Here is a 16,679-nt window from a genome sequence, read left to right as displayed (position 1 = left end):
ACGAATAAAATTGGAAATGTTTCCTAATTCCAAAAAAGAAAGAAAGAAAAAGAAAAAAAGTTCAATAGCATTGCATTGCTCAATGCAAGTCAAAACTACAATGAGATTCCACTTCATAGACACTGCGATGGCTGTAATCTAAAAAATGAAAAATAAAAAGTATTGGTGAGGATGTGGAGAAATAGGAACCGGTACATTGATGTTGGGGGTGCAAAATAGTGCAACTGTTGTGGGAAACAGTTTGGTAGTTCATCAAAAAGTTAGAATTACCATATGACCTAACCATTCCATTCCTGGGTATGCACCCAAGAGAAATGAAAGCATGTATCTACCCAGAAATTTGTATAGAAATGCTTATAGCAACATTGTTCATAATAGCTTAAAGATGGAAGCCAACTGTCCCCCAACAGAGGAATGAAAAAGGAATTGTGTTGTATACATCTGATGAATATTATTCAACCATAAAAGGAATGAAGTACTGAGGCTTGCTTGCTGTAACTTGGATGAACTGCAAAAACATTGGGCTAAGTGAAAGAAGCCAGACACAAAAGGTCACATACTGTATGATTCTTTTCATACAAAATCTCCAGAATAGGTAAACCCATGGAGACAGAAAGCACATTTGTGGTTGTCAGGGGATAAGATGAGGAGGTTGTGGGGAGCAATTACTTAACAGGTGTAAAGTGCTCTGTGATGAAGAAAAAGTGTTGAACTTTTTTTTTTTAAGATTTTATTTATTTACTTGAGAGAGAGAGAGCACCAGCAGTGGGGAGGGTTAGAAGGGGAAGCAGACTCCCTGCTGAGCAGGGAGCCCGATGTGGGACTCGATGTGGGACTCGATGTGGGACTTGATCCCAGGACTCTGGGATCATGACCTGAGCCGAAAGCAGATGCTTAACCGACTGAGCCACCCAAAATAGTGTTGAACTTGAGAGAGGTGGTGGTTGCATAACACTGTGAATCCATTCAATGCCCCCGAATTGCGTCCTTCAAAATGGTTAATCGTATGCTATATGAATTTCACCTTTATAAAAATACAATGACTTTCTAGTTAGCTCTCAGTGGTCACGAAAATTATTTGCATCACATCATTTCATGGAATGCTGTTAGGAAAAAAAATAACAAAATTGGATTGACTGCTTTCATTTTAAATTAATGATCACACATCTCAGTGTTGAGTACCGCTGCCCTGAAATCAAACTGTCGTTCTATTTTTCTCTTAGTAAAGTGCCTTTCCTCTTTTCTGAGATAATATTATTCTCTATTCTTTCCTCAAATGTCATTTCTTACTTTCTCTCTCTTCAGAATTCCACTCCCACCCCTTACCCCAAATGACCATCTCATCAATAATTTACTGAAAAAAATAGAAACTGCCAGATGGCTACTCCCTCACCTTCTCACCAGCCAATATATGAACCTTACTGCAGGAGACACTGCTAATTCATTTCCCAACAGTTGTTTACCTATTTATCCCTTGCTACCAGGCACCCAATTTGGATTAGCTAGCAGCCATGTGTTTAGGGGAGCTTGGCCTTGTCCAGTCCCAGGGAATGAATCACAATGAAAATAAGCCAGCTATGTTGGTCTCATTCCCAGGTATAAAAGATGATTTTAGGCCTGGGCCTGCACCCAGGAGAGGCCCCTGGAGCCCCAGGAAAAGGATTTTACCAGATCCTTTTTTTTTTTTTTTAAGACACACAGGAGGAAGTAAATCTCTTTTTCTCAGTATCTTTGGACTGCCTGTAATTCTTGAAATTGCTGCAGATCTCTTACAAATATGACACAGGGGATGGTGGAGCAAAGGATGGGTAGCACCTGTGTTCTTGGTGACATTCTTGAGCCACTGAATTAACCAATGTTGGAACTGCTCCACCTTAAAACGTGTTCTTCCATGCTGGCCTTATTACATTACTTTAATTGGATTTCTGTTACTTAGAGGGGAAAGCATCCTTTATTACACAAATGGAGAAGATATTCTTCTATCAAAGCCCAGCCCTTTCAGTAGGCTTTGAAGGCCATCTCCTTGATCACAAAGCCTTCACCCCTGTCATTTCTGCACACCCACACACCCCCATCCATTTCTGCATTATCTATCTCACCCCTTCTGGTTGATTTTGTTTAGCATATAAACATGTTAATAGTAATTCCCATGAACAAAAGATGTCCATTGACAGCCTAAAATAATGACTTTTCTTAAAATAATTGCCTACCTACACTGTTGTCACTTTCTTAGATATTCCCACTCTTTTTTTTTTTTAAGGTTTTATTTATTCATTCATGAGAGCCAGAGAGAGAGAGAGAGAGAGAGAGGCAGAGGCAGAGGGAGAAGCAGGCTCTTCGCTGAGCAGGGAGCCCTACTCAGGACTCGATCCCAGGACCCTGTGATCATGACCTGAGCCGAAGGCAGATGCTTAACCATCTGAGCCACCCAGGCACCCCACCCCACTCTTTTTTTTTTTTTTAAGAAAAAAAATATGGCTTATGTAACTGAGGAGACGGAAGTAGATTTTTGTTTCACTCACAACTAGATCCACAGACTCAGAAGAAGTCATCATACTCTCTCTTTTTACCTCTGTATCTTGGTGCTGCTCCTATGTGTTCACCTTATTATTTCCCAGTGCAGACGGGCTTTCTTCACACATTGGGAAAAAATGTTACCTATAGCCTTCCACGTTCATGACCTCAATAGTAAGACAATTTGTCCTTCAGTAACAAATGGAAAAAGGACTCTATTTGGCCCATATTAGTTCATATGACCTCCCTGGGATTAGCCTTTATGGTCAGGAAAATGGTATATCATAACTGACTAGAAAAAGAAATAATTGACTAGAACCTAGGTCATGTGCTCAATGATCATTTCCTTGACTATGATTGACAACCATATTATAAGATTGGAGTTGGTAAAAGCATTTCTCCAGAAAAGGTAGACACAAAAACAGAGGCCAGTTAAAGTCCATCCTCTGGGTGTTAAGCACAATTATACCATGGTCATAAGTATATGCATTTCCCAGAATGCTCCAGCATAATATGATGCATCTATTCTACATGAATCCAAAAATGCACTCCCCTCTCCCCCAAAAGGAGATAACCCTAAGTCATATCAAGTTACTGCATCTAGCTCCACATTTAGATCTCCAAATTACGCGTATTCCACTCTGAATCTCATGCAGATGAGACTGATCATGATACAGCGCCTAAGGATTAAATAAAAAATATACCCTCCCTAAAAACAGGACAATCACAATGTAATTCCCTTTTTAAAAGAATGGAAAAGGGGAAACAATGTCCAGTTGTCACTGGCCATCGTGAACACCACGTTGTACTGGCTAGCAATAACAAGGCGGGTCCTGACTGTGCAGGGAATGATGTTTCTGATGTGTTTGAGTCTGCTTCTAACCTCTGGGAACCTTCTTTGTCCTTTTCTTCCATGGCCACTGTCGAGAAAAAGGCTAGAAGGTATTCCTTTGGTGGAGGGGGTGGGGCACGGTGTGTGTACTGAGTTCGAGTTTCAGGTATGGCAACAATTCTTTTTGTCAGAACCATTTTGGTTATGTTACAGAAATCCAATGCAAACTGGCTTAAAGAGAGAATTAACTGGCTTTTTAACTAGGAAGTAGAGGCACCTCTATGTCCTGAGTCTTAAATCAGATTCTCAGAATTCTCTTACTTCACCATCCTTGGCATGCCCTCTCTCTCTCTCGTTCTCTCTCCCTCTCAAACTACAGGAAAAAATTTCCCAGGCATTGGGAAAAGGACTGCCCTGAATTATATTTCTCTCTCTTCAATTGCCTCTTCCCTCCATTAATCTACTGACACTAATCTTATTAAGGTTGTTTATGATCTGCGTTTTACCAAACATAATGGACAAGTTTTTAGTCATCTCATTCAACCTCCCAGTAAAATGTTATACATCTGAGTACTTCATGCCTCTTAAAACATTCTCTTGGTTCTCTGAATTTCTTCTTGATTCTCATTTTCCTTGGCTACATTTTTTTTCTTTCAATTCTCTAAATATTGAAACCTAAGAGTTTGGTTTGGGCCCAACTCTCTCCCTTATCTATGCTAATTCTCCAGCTGATCTCATTCGGTGCCGTAATTTAAACATGCCAGTTACTCCCATTTTTAAAACATACAACCACTTAGCTTCAGGCTAATGTATATGTATATCCAACAACCTACTTAATATTGTCACCTGAATGTATACAAGGCATCTGAAAATCAATGTATTCAAAATGAAATCCTCATATTTTACACATTCCCCAGACTTCCCTCTCATAATAAATGGAACGACCTACCCAGTATGTGTAAGCCACAAATATATTTAAAACTTCTCTTTCTCTCATCATCCACCCAATCCATCATGGAGTGCAATTATGAAAACCACCCCATTAATTAATGTGAATTTTCACATTTATCTCCTCTCATTGTCTTTTCTCCTAGAACTCCTACACAACCCATACACATACACATAGCAAATAATATTGCAGGATAGGTTTCCAGTGTCACTCAACAACAAACTGAGTCTTGACAAACCTTGTAAAGCTTATACTACAGAGAAAGGAGTGTTTTCATTTAAAAACAAAGACTTTCCTTGTATAAAATGCTCTGAAAGCTGTTTGGACTAGTACTAAAAACTATGAAAATATTTTGGCAATAAATAATGGATGTAAACACTTTAAAAATTATCTATTCCACCTGTGGAATGGGCAGGCCCCCCTCTGGCTGAGGCCCCCCTCTGGCTGAGGATACATTTAGTTTACAGAACTGGGTTTGTCTCGTTTCAATTTTACAGTTGAAAACAAACAACACATTCCTCATCCTACCTCTGTCCTAGACAAAACAGACTCTTACATTTATTAATATTTCTGCCTTTAAAAAGGTATTTCTAACCATTTATAGGTTCATGCACATTTTAAAATAGACCTCCAAAGGCCTATAATTTGGAAGCATAGTTACCCCTGTATTAGTTTGCTAGGGTTGCTATAAAAGAGTACCATCAACTGTGGATGCCTGGGTGTCTCAGTTGGTTAAGCGTCTGCCTTCGGCTCAGGTCATGATTCCGGGGTCCTGGGATTGAGCCCCGCATCGAGCCCCGCAACGGGGAGTCTGTTTCTCCCTCTCCCTCTGTCTGCTGCTCCCCCTGCTTGTGCTATCTCTCTGCCAAATAAATAATTAAAAAAAAAAAAAAAGAGTACCACAAATTGTGTGGCTTAAATATCATAAATTTATTGGCTCACATTTCTGGAGGCTAGATGTCCAGGATCAAGAAGTTGGTAGGATTGATTCCTTCTTTTTTTTTTTTTTTTTTTTTGTTAAAGATTTTATTTATTTATTTGAGAGAGAGAATGAGAGAGAGAGCATGAGAGGGGGGAGGGTCAGAGGGAGAAGCAGACTCCCTGCCGAGCAGGAAGCCCAATGCGGGACTCGATCTTGGGACTCCAGGATCATGACCTGAGCCGAAGGCAGTCGCTTAACCAACTGAGCCACCCAGGTGCCTGGATTGATTCCTTCTAAAGGGTGTGAAGAATCTCTTCTGTATCTCTCTTCTGGCTTCTGGTGATTTGCTGGCAATCTTTGACATTCCCTGTCTTGTAGATGCATCACCCTGGTCTCTGCCTTTGTCTTCATGTGACTTTTTCCCTGTATGTCTGTGTTTAGATATCTACTTTTTATTAGGACACCAGCCATGTTGGATTGGGGCCCATCTTACTCTACTATGTCCTCATCTTAACAAATTACATCTGCAACAACCCCATTTCCAAAAAAAAAAAAAAAGTCACGTTCTGAGATCCTGGGAGTTAGAACTTCAACATTTGAATTTGGAGGGGGCACAGTTCAACCCATAACACCCCCAAGTTGTTCGGGGAAGGGAACTCTAAGTAATAAAGGCACATTTAAGCTCTAAGTGAAAACAGAGAGAAATATTTACCAAAAGATCAATCGATAATTGAAATATAAAGTTCCAGGCATAGAGATTCCTAAGATTTCTTTAATCTCCAAAAAAGCGCTCTGTGTCTTATGAACAGATAAGAATATCAGAGAGAAATGAGACATGGGAAAAAGTGAGGCAATTAATCATTGACATGGATATAAAGGTCAAATGCTTGGATGTAAAAATCAAAAAGCAATAATATCAGGTTCAGAGAAATTAAAGCCAACAACTGTTAGTGGCCTAGGACTCATTCCTAGGATACACCCAGTCGGTCCAAGTTCCAGCACATTCTCAGAGCACTTTCACGCAACAGGACACAGACTCCCCCTGCTGGTCGGACTCAGCATTGACTCTGCTCTCTGGCTTGGGGGAAATGCATTCTGCCATTCTTGAGTTTCTTCTCAGGGGTCTCCCTTTCTCCTCAAACTTCTTCAACGTCTAGGTTAATACAGGGCAGTTGGATTCTCATACCTGCTGTATGTTCAGTCTTCGTGTAACATCTGGGAAACCTCTACTTGTTAAAGAATGATAGCGGAAAAGGCCAATTACATGTTAGTATTATTATGCAAATAGTTTTGACTTTGAATATCTCCTAAAGAGTATCAAGGACTGCGCTGTCGCTATACATCCATTCAATAATGGCAAGAGATTTGCATTTATGTAACTCCAAGTTTAAACATTAAGTGGTCCCTAAGGCTAATAAATGAGATCTTCAGACATGAAACACATGGTCATCCAAAATTTTCTCTAAGAAGCCTCTCCTTGAAAAATGGGGAGGAGAAAAACCTATTTCTAAGATGTGGATTAAGGGTCTGATATAATATCAAAAGACTACAACATTCAGAAGACCTAAGTGAGGAAATCCAAATTACAAGTCTTTAAGAAGAATCCAGAACATACATGGGGTAAATTGAGCCCACATGGAACCTTTCAAAGGAAATGAATCACCTTTAATATTTATTGATTCAAATATAAGATAGTTGGGGTAACCACTGATCACCCAGTCACCTAAAACTTGGGATCTGTCTTGAATATTACTTTTCCATTAATTAATCACTAAATCCACCTGTTAAGTATCTTGTCTCTATCTTCTCTTCAGAACGAATAGGCACTTATCATTTCCAAACCGGGTTTTTGAAAGAGCCTACACACCAATGTGCCTGGCTCTAGTCACCTCGCAGATATGTCCTTCTTAGTCCCCTCAGAGTTTTCTAAGTACAAATATGAATATGCCCCATTTAATGGGTCCCCATTGTTCATAGGTTGACTCAAATTGCTATATTGGAAGGAGCATGAGCTTTGACATCAGAGAGATAAGTGGGTGGGTTCGAACTTGATTTGAGACTCGGGGAAGTCACTGTCTGAACTTCTTCCATGAGGCATATGGTGTAGTAGGATAATTACAGTTGGTGGGGAAATGGGAGATGGATTACGAGAGTACCTAGGAAGGACATCTAACTCCAAACTGAAGGAAGAAGAAAAGCATTTTTGAGGAAGCAGCATCTAAAAAAAGATGCGAAAACAGGAGTCGGTTGGGATTTTGTGGATAATGGGAAAGAGGATAAGAGGAAGTCGTGGGAGCAAGGCTAGGCAGAAGCAGAGTGAAAAGGATATATTAAATACAACTTGACTCTGAGGAACAAAGCCTTTTGTTTTTCTTAAATGAGAAAAAGGTGGGCGCCTGGGTGGCTCAGTTGGTTAAGCGACTGCCTTCGGCTCAGGTCATGATCCTGGAGTCCCGGGATCGAGTCCCGCATCGGGCTCCCTGCTCATCAGGGAGTCTGCCTCTCTCTCTGACCCTCCCCCCTCTCATGCTCTCTCTTTATCTCATTCTCTCTCTCAAATAAATAAATAAAATCTTAAAAAAAAATGAGAAAAAGGTAAGAGAGAAGATCGTACATGCAAGGAATCAGAAGTGGTATAATAGTGATATGCAGGGAGTGGTGTAAGAGAAAACTGGAGAAACAAGTAGGGACTCTGACCACCAATGATTGTAGGATCAGTTAAGGAGTATAGATTTGATCCTGATGTTCAAAGGTAACGAATTTAGAGTTAAGCCAAGGAGAAATATGTGGTGTGGAGTCTTCCCTCTGGTTGTACTGTGGAGGAGCCATTAAACAAGGACCATAATGGAAGTTTCTGCTGTTGGGAGCCTGAACAAGGGCAATGATGGTAGAGATAAAGAAGAGAAGATGATTTCAAGAACTCTTTGAGAGGTATCATTATTAGTATCTGAGCATCATTGCTAGGAGGTACTTGGCATTTGACTGGCCGTGTGGGACGAGGGAAAGGAAAGAATCAAAGCAGGAGGGATTTCTGATAAGAGCCACAGGGCGGCTGGGGACCCTGTCCCAGGCTTAGGGGATGTGGGAAAAGAAACAGATCTGAAACAGGAAGCTAATGAACAAGTCGAGCTTGAGTTGAATGAGAACTTCGGTGGTACTAGTCAGTAGGCAGTTGGATATTCAGGTCTGGGGTCATGAGGAAGATCAGGACTAATGATGAAGAGGTGGTTCTTGGCAGATTTTGTGCCCCTAGGGCTGGTCACCAAGGAAGAATGTATAGAAAGAGCAGATAAGAGGGCTGCAATCCCACAAAAGAGCTTTCATCATTTGCAAAATGGGGATAAGATTTCCCAGGGCCTTTGGAAGAAATGCATGAGCTAACATACACAGGGGTACCTAGCAAAATGCCTAGCTCACAGTACAGGCTTAATAAATATTTACTGAATGAATAAATGAATAATTGATATAATGCATATACCTAATTTACTAATTTCCTTGCAGAGATTAAGGAAAGTGAAAGTGAGTTTGCCATCTCTGAGAAAGCTTATAAAGAAAATGTCCATGCAAAAAGACACCTGCTTTTATCAGCACAGCCATGACTCCTAAGGGACAAGGCATTTTGGCTTTTTCTTAGACAAGAAAGTCACATTTATTAGCGCCCAGTCAGCTATTTAAAACTGACCTCTGTTTGATCTTGACATTTACAAGCAAAAGGAAGTCTTTAGTTATGTAACAGGCCAGCCGTCCATGCATCCTGCCTGTAACAACAATGGCAACAGAAGCCCATTTGTCATTGTGCCTGACTCTATGCAAAACAACACATCTCTTCACTAGCTTGTCTTTTTTCCCTTATGTTCCCTTAAGCTCTCAGTTAATGCCCAACAATCCAATAGGGGGTAAAGATTGACACCTGCTTAGGTAAGAGGGTGTGTGTGTGTGTGTGTGTGTGTGTGTGTGTGTGTGTGTTTAAAGAGGGAATTCTGCTATAAACTCAACCAGGACCAAAGTGTTAAAGGAAGTTCCCAGTAACTAGGTCTCATTGTCATAAGGAAACCCATTCCAGGTCAAACAGACTGCTTGTGATTTTATGGCATTAAAGTAGACTTCCAAATAGACTGGAAAACAAAAACTCATTCACAAAAACTCATGATTTCAGATTGGCATATCAAGCATAATTTCTGAGCATTTGCAGAAATGAATACTCCTACCAAGGGCACATTACTTATTTCAAATAAACTTGACATCAAGGGATCTACTGTTGCATTTAAACAAAGAAAAAAGAACCAGAACATTTTTGGGGGGCAATCTCAGTATGTATCAAATCACTTTTAGCCATTCATACACATATTTAGCATCTAAAAATTTGCTAAAAATCTTTATTTTTTCTATTCCCATACTTAAGGGAAATATAGATTGAATACTAAGAAGCAAATAATGGGAGTTTATTTTAGAGCCTTAGGTATAAAATGATAAATAATGTAGGATTATTAGAGTCAAACATAGTCTTTTGTCTTTGTCCTTGTTTGCTTGCTTGCTATACTAAATGCTTAAGGTAAAAGATCAGTTAGAAGAATCATTCAATTTCCAGCTATTGCATAAGTAAGAGAGGTCCACTGTGCTTCTCACAGTAAGAAAGGATCTTGGTAAAGGACCCAGAAGACCAAATCTAAATTCCCCGCTCAAAAATTTACGTGGGGTTTCCAACCAGAAGTACCTGCTGAAAGTCACAGAGTTATAGAGTAATGGAACCAAATTGAGAGTCTACAGAATCCTACACCTATAAACAATTGATTTTTGATGAGGCTGTCAAGACCATTTGGTGGAGAAAGAATCATCTCTTCAACAAATGGAGCTGGGAAAACTGGGTATCCCATGTAGGAGAACATTGAAGTTACCAGGACAAGGTACCATGTGCAAAAGTATGGTCAAGGGGTTGGATGAGCAAGGCAGAGATCACTATTTGCCAACCTGATATCTATTTTCCCCTTCTTAGTAAAAAAATCCCCATACTCTTAGGGTGGCAATGCGCCCAGCTAAATATTCATATTTCTTAGCCTCCACGCAAATAGCAGTGGTCAGGGATATATAAGAATTTTTTTTTTAAAGATTTTATTTATTTATTTGAGAGAGAGGATGAGAGGAGAGAGAGAGCACATGAGAGGGGGGAGGGTCAGAGGGAGAAGCAGACTCCCCGCCGAGCAGGGAGCCCGATGCGGGACTCGATCCAGGGACTCCAGGATCATGACCTGAGCTGAAGGCAGTTGCTCAACCAACTGAGCCACCCAGGCGCCCTATATAAGAATTTTTAAACTGAGTTTTTGGGAAAAGTTCTTAAAAGTTCTTGAAAGGGGCTGCACAGCTAGCAGTTGTCCTTCCCTTTTTTTGCATCTGCTTTTTCCTTCTTCACGCTGCTTGACATGTGAGTAGAATGGCTGCAGCAGGGTGCCCGGGTGGCTCAGTCTGTTAAGCGTCTGTCTGCCTTGGGCTCAGCTCATGATCCCAGGGTTCTGGGATCAAGTCCTGTGTTGGGCTCCCTGCTCCACGGGGAGTCTGCTTCTCCCTCTGCCCCTTCTCTCAATCTCTTTCTCTCTCTCTCTCTCTCTCAAATATATAAATAAATAAAATCTTAAAAAAAAATGGCTGCAGCAGATGCATCTTGGATGCTGAGAACAGAAGCCATATTTGTGAATGCATGGAAGACATAGCCCAGGCTTTTGAGGGTTGTGAAGCAGCTACCACGCCTGTCCTGGGCTTCCTGTGTCCAGACTTACATTATATGAGTGAAAAATAAACATCCACTTGTTTAGGCCACTCTTTTTGGGGGTTGTTTGTTCTATGTACCCAAGATGAATCCTAACTGATGGAATCAGTTTCTGTGCCAAGGGTGAAGAGGACCCCTCGCCCATAGATTTGGGTTAGGGCTAGAACTTAACCTCAACTTAGAGTGGGAACCTGTGAAAAATGTGAATTGTTGACCCCCACCTCAGATCTAATGAAATAGAAACTCTGAGGGTAAGGCCCAACAATCAATGAACTCTCCAGGTTCCAGTTTGGAGATAAGTTTTTGTTCAGTGCTGCTTGAGTGGGAAACTTCTTCTAAGTGGCTTTGACTTGTGACCATGTGTTCTTAAGAATAGTGACTGTGACTTTAAAAATACTTAGGTTCTAATACAGTTTGGCCATTATTAATTGTATGACCTTGGGCAAATGACTTAATGTCTTTGAGTCTCATGTTCCTCATGGGGATCATCATAATGGTGGCCCCCCTAGCATTCTTGTGTAGGTTAAATGAAGCATCTATAAATCTAAGCCTATTACCCAGAACAGTGTAGGTGTTAATAAATGTTAGTTTCCACTCAGTGACTACCATTTAGAATGCATTGCAGAGGTCTAGCACAAGGCATGCATTCCTATGGGATTGCTTAGACACCCCACCCCACATCCAACATCCCCCTTTCACACTGTGTCTCCATTATTGCTTCTGTTATTATTTAAGATGGAGGTGAATATTAGGCAGGGAGATACCAGGGAGTGAAAGTAAGGGAAAGGAGTCTTCTTTGGATATAACCTAAGTGGCCAAGTTTGCTACAGAGTCAGGATACAAGAAGGCCCCATTACTAGGGGCCTTCTATTTTGGGCCTTCGGAAATGTCCTTCTCATCGGGTAAGGGAAAAATTATGCATAGCTGAAACATGAGCTATTACTAAGAAGTAAGAAAAAGGCTCACACATGCTGTTTCCAAAAACTGGGAAATACTACCATGTTCTTCTCCATTTTAATGTCTCTGCATCCTGAGTACCACCAATAATTCTCTCTTTATGGAAACAAAAAGGGCAAAATTAGCTTTATGCTGCAAAAGACCATAAAGGGGCTCTTTGTTGTATCTTGTCTATGTCTCATTCCTACCTGGGAAAAACAATGATTTGAAAAAAAAGTCAAGTTTCCCACCAAGCTTCCCACCTCCTTCCTCTTGCATCAAATCACGTCTCTTTCCCAGCTAGTATGTATGGCACACTTCATATGTAACTAATATTTTGCTAGGTACGATATCCGTAAGGTACCTGAAGCTAATTCTGACTACAGAATCATCAATGGATTCACCTCCTTGGTGAAGGAATGATCACAGATTTCCCTGACTCCCCAGTTTCCCCCATAAAATCCTGAAATGACCACATCCCAGCACTGCCCATTCAGCTCCCACTCTGAGCAAAATCAGAGAATGGGTAGAAACAGAAGACCCAAGAGATGAAGTAGAAAGGATGAACAAGGTGAAAGTACTCAGGTCCCGTTACCACACGAATAGCTTGGAAAGAGTGAATGAGAAAGTCGGACCCTCAAATAGCCAAGCTAGGACAAGGGACCTGGCTGGGGTCCTGCTTGAAAGACTCAAAGATCGTGAATCTGAAGAAGTGCTGTGTTACAACTTAAGTGTCTTTCAAACACTTTGAGAGATACCAGCAAAAAAAGAGAAACTCCTTATACACACACACACACGTTAGTCCATGATACATGACGCAGAGAACCGTATAGTTTTGTTATGGCTACTAAAAGTAGAGATAAACCCTTGTTGAGGTACTACTAAAAGCCAGATACACTTCTCATTAAACTTCACAAATGCCTATGAAACCAGTATGTTTACCCCCTTTTAATATTTTTTAGATTTATTTATTTATTTGAGGGGGGAGGGGCAGAGGGAGAGAGAGATCTCAAGCAGACTCCCCGCTGAACGCAGAGCCCGAAGTCACAGGGCTCCATCTCACGACCCTGAGATCATGACCTGAGCTGAAATCAAGAGTCGGACACTTAACCAACTGAGCCACCCAGGTGCCCCTAACCCACTTCTAGATAAGACAGCTGCCTGAGCCTCGGAGAGATTATGCGAATTGCCCACTGTCACTAACTAGCAAGTAATGGAGCCTGAGCTCTCCTGGATCTGCTGCTAGGAGCTGGGAACCAGAAGCTGCTGATGAATGAGAGAGACATGGGTCAAAATCGTGGCCAGAGGAAGTGTCTCAGGAGCCGCCCTGCAGAGTCCCTCTGCACTGGGGTGACCTCTGGGTCTGCGCTCCATTGTGAAACTGTGGGTTTTCCTGACACTTTCTCAGCACGAAAACATTGGGATCCCAGCAGAAAAGCTGTGGAATCTATTTATTTGGTATGGCCACAAACTGCAGCCTACTGAAGCCCCTTTCTTCGTCCCTCCCGTCTGCACTGGTGACAGAAGCCAGCGCACATGCAAAAACTGTTTATGATTTTCTCCAGAAACATTTTTACTCTGCTTTCTCTCTACTCCCCTAACACTTTTCCTTTGTTTCTACCTGCCCCTCCTGGTCCTTTATCTACTACCAAATTTCCAGGCATTTCCTCCCACTGGTCTCAACCTGCTGGAAATATAATCAAGTATTTTCTTTAGCAAAACTTGCTAATGATGAGTTATTTACTGTATTACCTAGGACAGGAGTTTAATTCGCATGGCCCTTTCTCACTCTGGCCAAGTGAGTTGCTGCAAAATTTTTACAGCTATAAATAGCTCAGACTATAAATCTTAATTGTAAATTATCCCCATCTCATTGCTTTTATCTTGACAATAGAGACACAACTGCAGAGAAATAAAGAGAAATTGTCAGCTAGAGGGAAACCAACCAAGAATTCTGTTTACTGTGTGACGTCATAGAGGAAGTAGACACAATCTTCTTATTTCCTCACTATTTGTAGGTTTCTTCTTCATAGTGAACCAACAGAGACCTTGCTGGACCTTGCTGACCTTAGAAAGGTTCAGTGTAGATAAACTGAGGCACAGGACCAACAGGTGCTTAGTGCAGATGAAACCTTCGGCACCCCTTTACTTTCCATTCCGAGTTAATTCTATGTTCTAGTCTAAGGCAAAGCCAGGAGGAAACAATTTGGCTAACGGTGAAATTTACTCTTTTCTCAAAAGCAGGATCGACTGTTGACAATACCATGTTCCACTCCTTGGTTCCAGCACAAATCTTTGTCCTCACCATCTCCTTTGCTTCCCCCCACCTGTTTCTAGCCCGCCAGGCCAGCCTACCTGGCCAATATTCAGCCACAGGGCTGACAAAATGATTTGGATTACCAGTGAACACCAGCTAGCATTTCCCACGGTCCTTGTGACAAGTCCTAAATTAGCGATATTTAAAAGAAGCTTTAACATGTATACATGGATACAGGCAGAGAGATTCCTACAGATGCACACACACACACACACACATCATTGTCTTGAATATTAGTGACAATTTCTCTTTTTGCCATCACTTAGTGGCATAGCCTGGTAAGGAAGACAGTGGCACCCAGTGGACAAATGTTTGATTGTTGGACACAGGTGTTCCATTCTGAAATATTCTCCTATCTTAGCCTTAAGAAAGGTCAGTTGCCCCCCCCTACCTTTCCCTATTCTTCCGCCATCACATTTGGAAAATGTCTACTGAATTTAAAAACAGAGGTGAAGGGACTGTTCTTATACTTTGTATCTTTTCAAGAATAAGGCTAAACTGCAATACTGGAGGAAGCAAAACTTTCAGGATTAACTCCTCTGAGAACAGTGTCTCTATCTGATTAACCTTTTCAACTACAACAGTAGAGACAGCCAAATCTAATAAGTACTCAATTAAAAATGTAATGTTCAAAATGCCTATAATGTGCTTTTTTTTTTTTTTTAACATATCATCCTTTCCTTTTCTGCAAACCATTACCAACTTCCAATTAAATTCACTTAGTTAGGCAAATTTGGCAACTCCAAAAGCAATACTTCAGGAAAATAACACACATAGACCCTGCAATTTAGTGCTATTGTGCAGTTTATCTGGAGCCGTACAAACACCTGTTTTCACTCACTAGCTCTTTCAGTGATTCTTTTGGTTGTGAGCTACCTGGGGACAGAAGCCCTGCTTATATGTCTTTCTTCCCCAAACACCTAACTAGCATCTTACTCATTGTAGATACACAGAAGTTGAGTAAAATCCAGTTTCTATTTTATATATTTAAACTGTTAAATACTAAAAAAAAAAATGGGACTAATAGTTTGATATTATAGAAAGGATCCTCGAGCTAAGAATCTTCAGTATTAAGGGCTAGTTGTACCGGATAAAAATATTTCAGGGGTGCCTGGGTGGCTCAGTCAGTTAAGCGTCTGCCTTCGGCTCAGGTCATGATCTCAGGGTCCTGGGATCGAGTCCCACATCGGGCTGCCTGCTCGGCGGGAAGCCTGCTTCTCCTTCTCCCTCTCCCTCTGCACCCCTACCCCCACTCCTGCTCTCTCTCAAATAAACAACTAAAATCTTTAAAAATATATATATTTTATAAAGAACAAAAGGAATGAGTACTTTTATGAGTGAACCGAATTTTACTGGTTTAAATGAGAAATCATTAAAAAGCATTAAATTGCAAAATACACATATATCTTCTCAGTGCAACTAGTACAAGCAGGAGTACCTTCTTGCTGTTAGCCATTCAAACTTTCTCCCAGGTTTGGAGGCTCTGGTTCATCAGCATAATCTTCATAATTCATAATTTTGCTACAGTTTGAGGCTTGTTTTTGTTTGTTTTAGAAGAAAGACCAATTGGTAAGCCAAGGTTAGGGCATGTGGCTAACAAAGAAACTTTTCCAAATGGGTCTGGGCCTAGGGCAACACCCTTTCATTCATTGACATAAGTTTTTCATCGATCACACTTGGTCAGTAAATAGTAAACACATCCCAAAGTAAGAGATGCACTTTTTTGGTAAATTGGTAAAAGAAATGGAGGCCATTTGCGGATGTCACCACATTATACGTCAATTATACTTCGTTTTCTTGTAACACAGGCACATCTCCCCTAGTTTCCACAAAAATTCTTATAAAATTCTTACGCAATCAGATTTTGCTAGACAGACCTTGTTATGAAAAGAAAACTTAAAATTGTTTTTCCATAAGTCTCTAAAAATATATAACAAAAATGTACCAGTTCATGATAAATCAATAAATGTTTATAACATTTCTGTCCTTTTTCCTCCACCGATGATCACCAGAAGTGGATCACCAGACTCTAGGCAGCTTTGCCCTCTGGGGCCAAGCCCCCCTCCCCATGGGGAAGGGCAACAATAACATTCGGATTAGCTATATGCACTATGCTATTTGCAAAGTGTAATATTGGGAAAATGGTCCAGTCCCTGGTCTGAGCTTTGCTGATACCACAGTCAATGACTCTGAAAGCGGAGATTTGCTGTGGACACAGGTCACCTCTAGAGCGTGCGATGCTACCCACTTACAGGCTGGGCTCCATAGCCCCTGTGAATTTCAAAAACCCAAGAGGGAAGCCAGTATTTGAAAAAAACTTTATTTCCTCAAATAATCTGAGAAAACTGCTCCTGTGTGGTTCCTGTAGGTTTTATCTTACCTTTGGGCTTATCTGTGTGTAATGCAAATATGCTTCACGGATTCAAGAGAGCCACTGGCTTAAAGATG

The 16,679-nt window shown here is 40.9% G+C and overlaps 1 protein-coding gene across 1 annotated transcript in view; it reads right to left on the bottom strand.

Moving 5' to 3' along the window:
• CCDC192 (coiled-coil domain containing 192) overlaps positions 1–16,679 on the bottom strand; it is a 208,077-nt gene that overhangs the window by 157,101 nt on the left and 34,297 nt on the right. The gene's annotated exons all lie outside the window — the stretch shown is intronic.

The sequence above is a fragment of the Mirounga leonina genome, unplaced genomic scaffold, assembly GCF_011800145.1.
Source record: "Mirounga leonina isolate KUSES-001 unplaced genomic scaffold, KU_Mleo_1.0 Mir_168, whole genome shotgun sequence".
In the NCBI taxonomy this organism is placed as follows: domain Eukaryota; kingdom Metazoa; phylum Chordata; class Mammalia; order Carnivora; family Phocidae; genus Mirounga; species Mirounga leonina.
The sequence above is the reverse complement of the archived record's forward strand: the minus strand, read 5'-3'. Positions and strand labels throughout refer to the sequence as shown.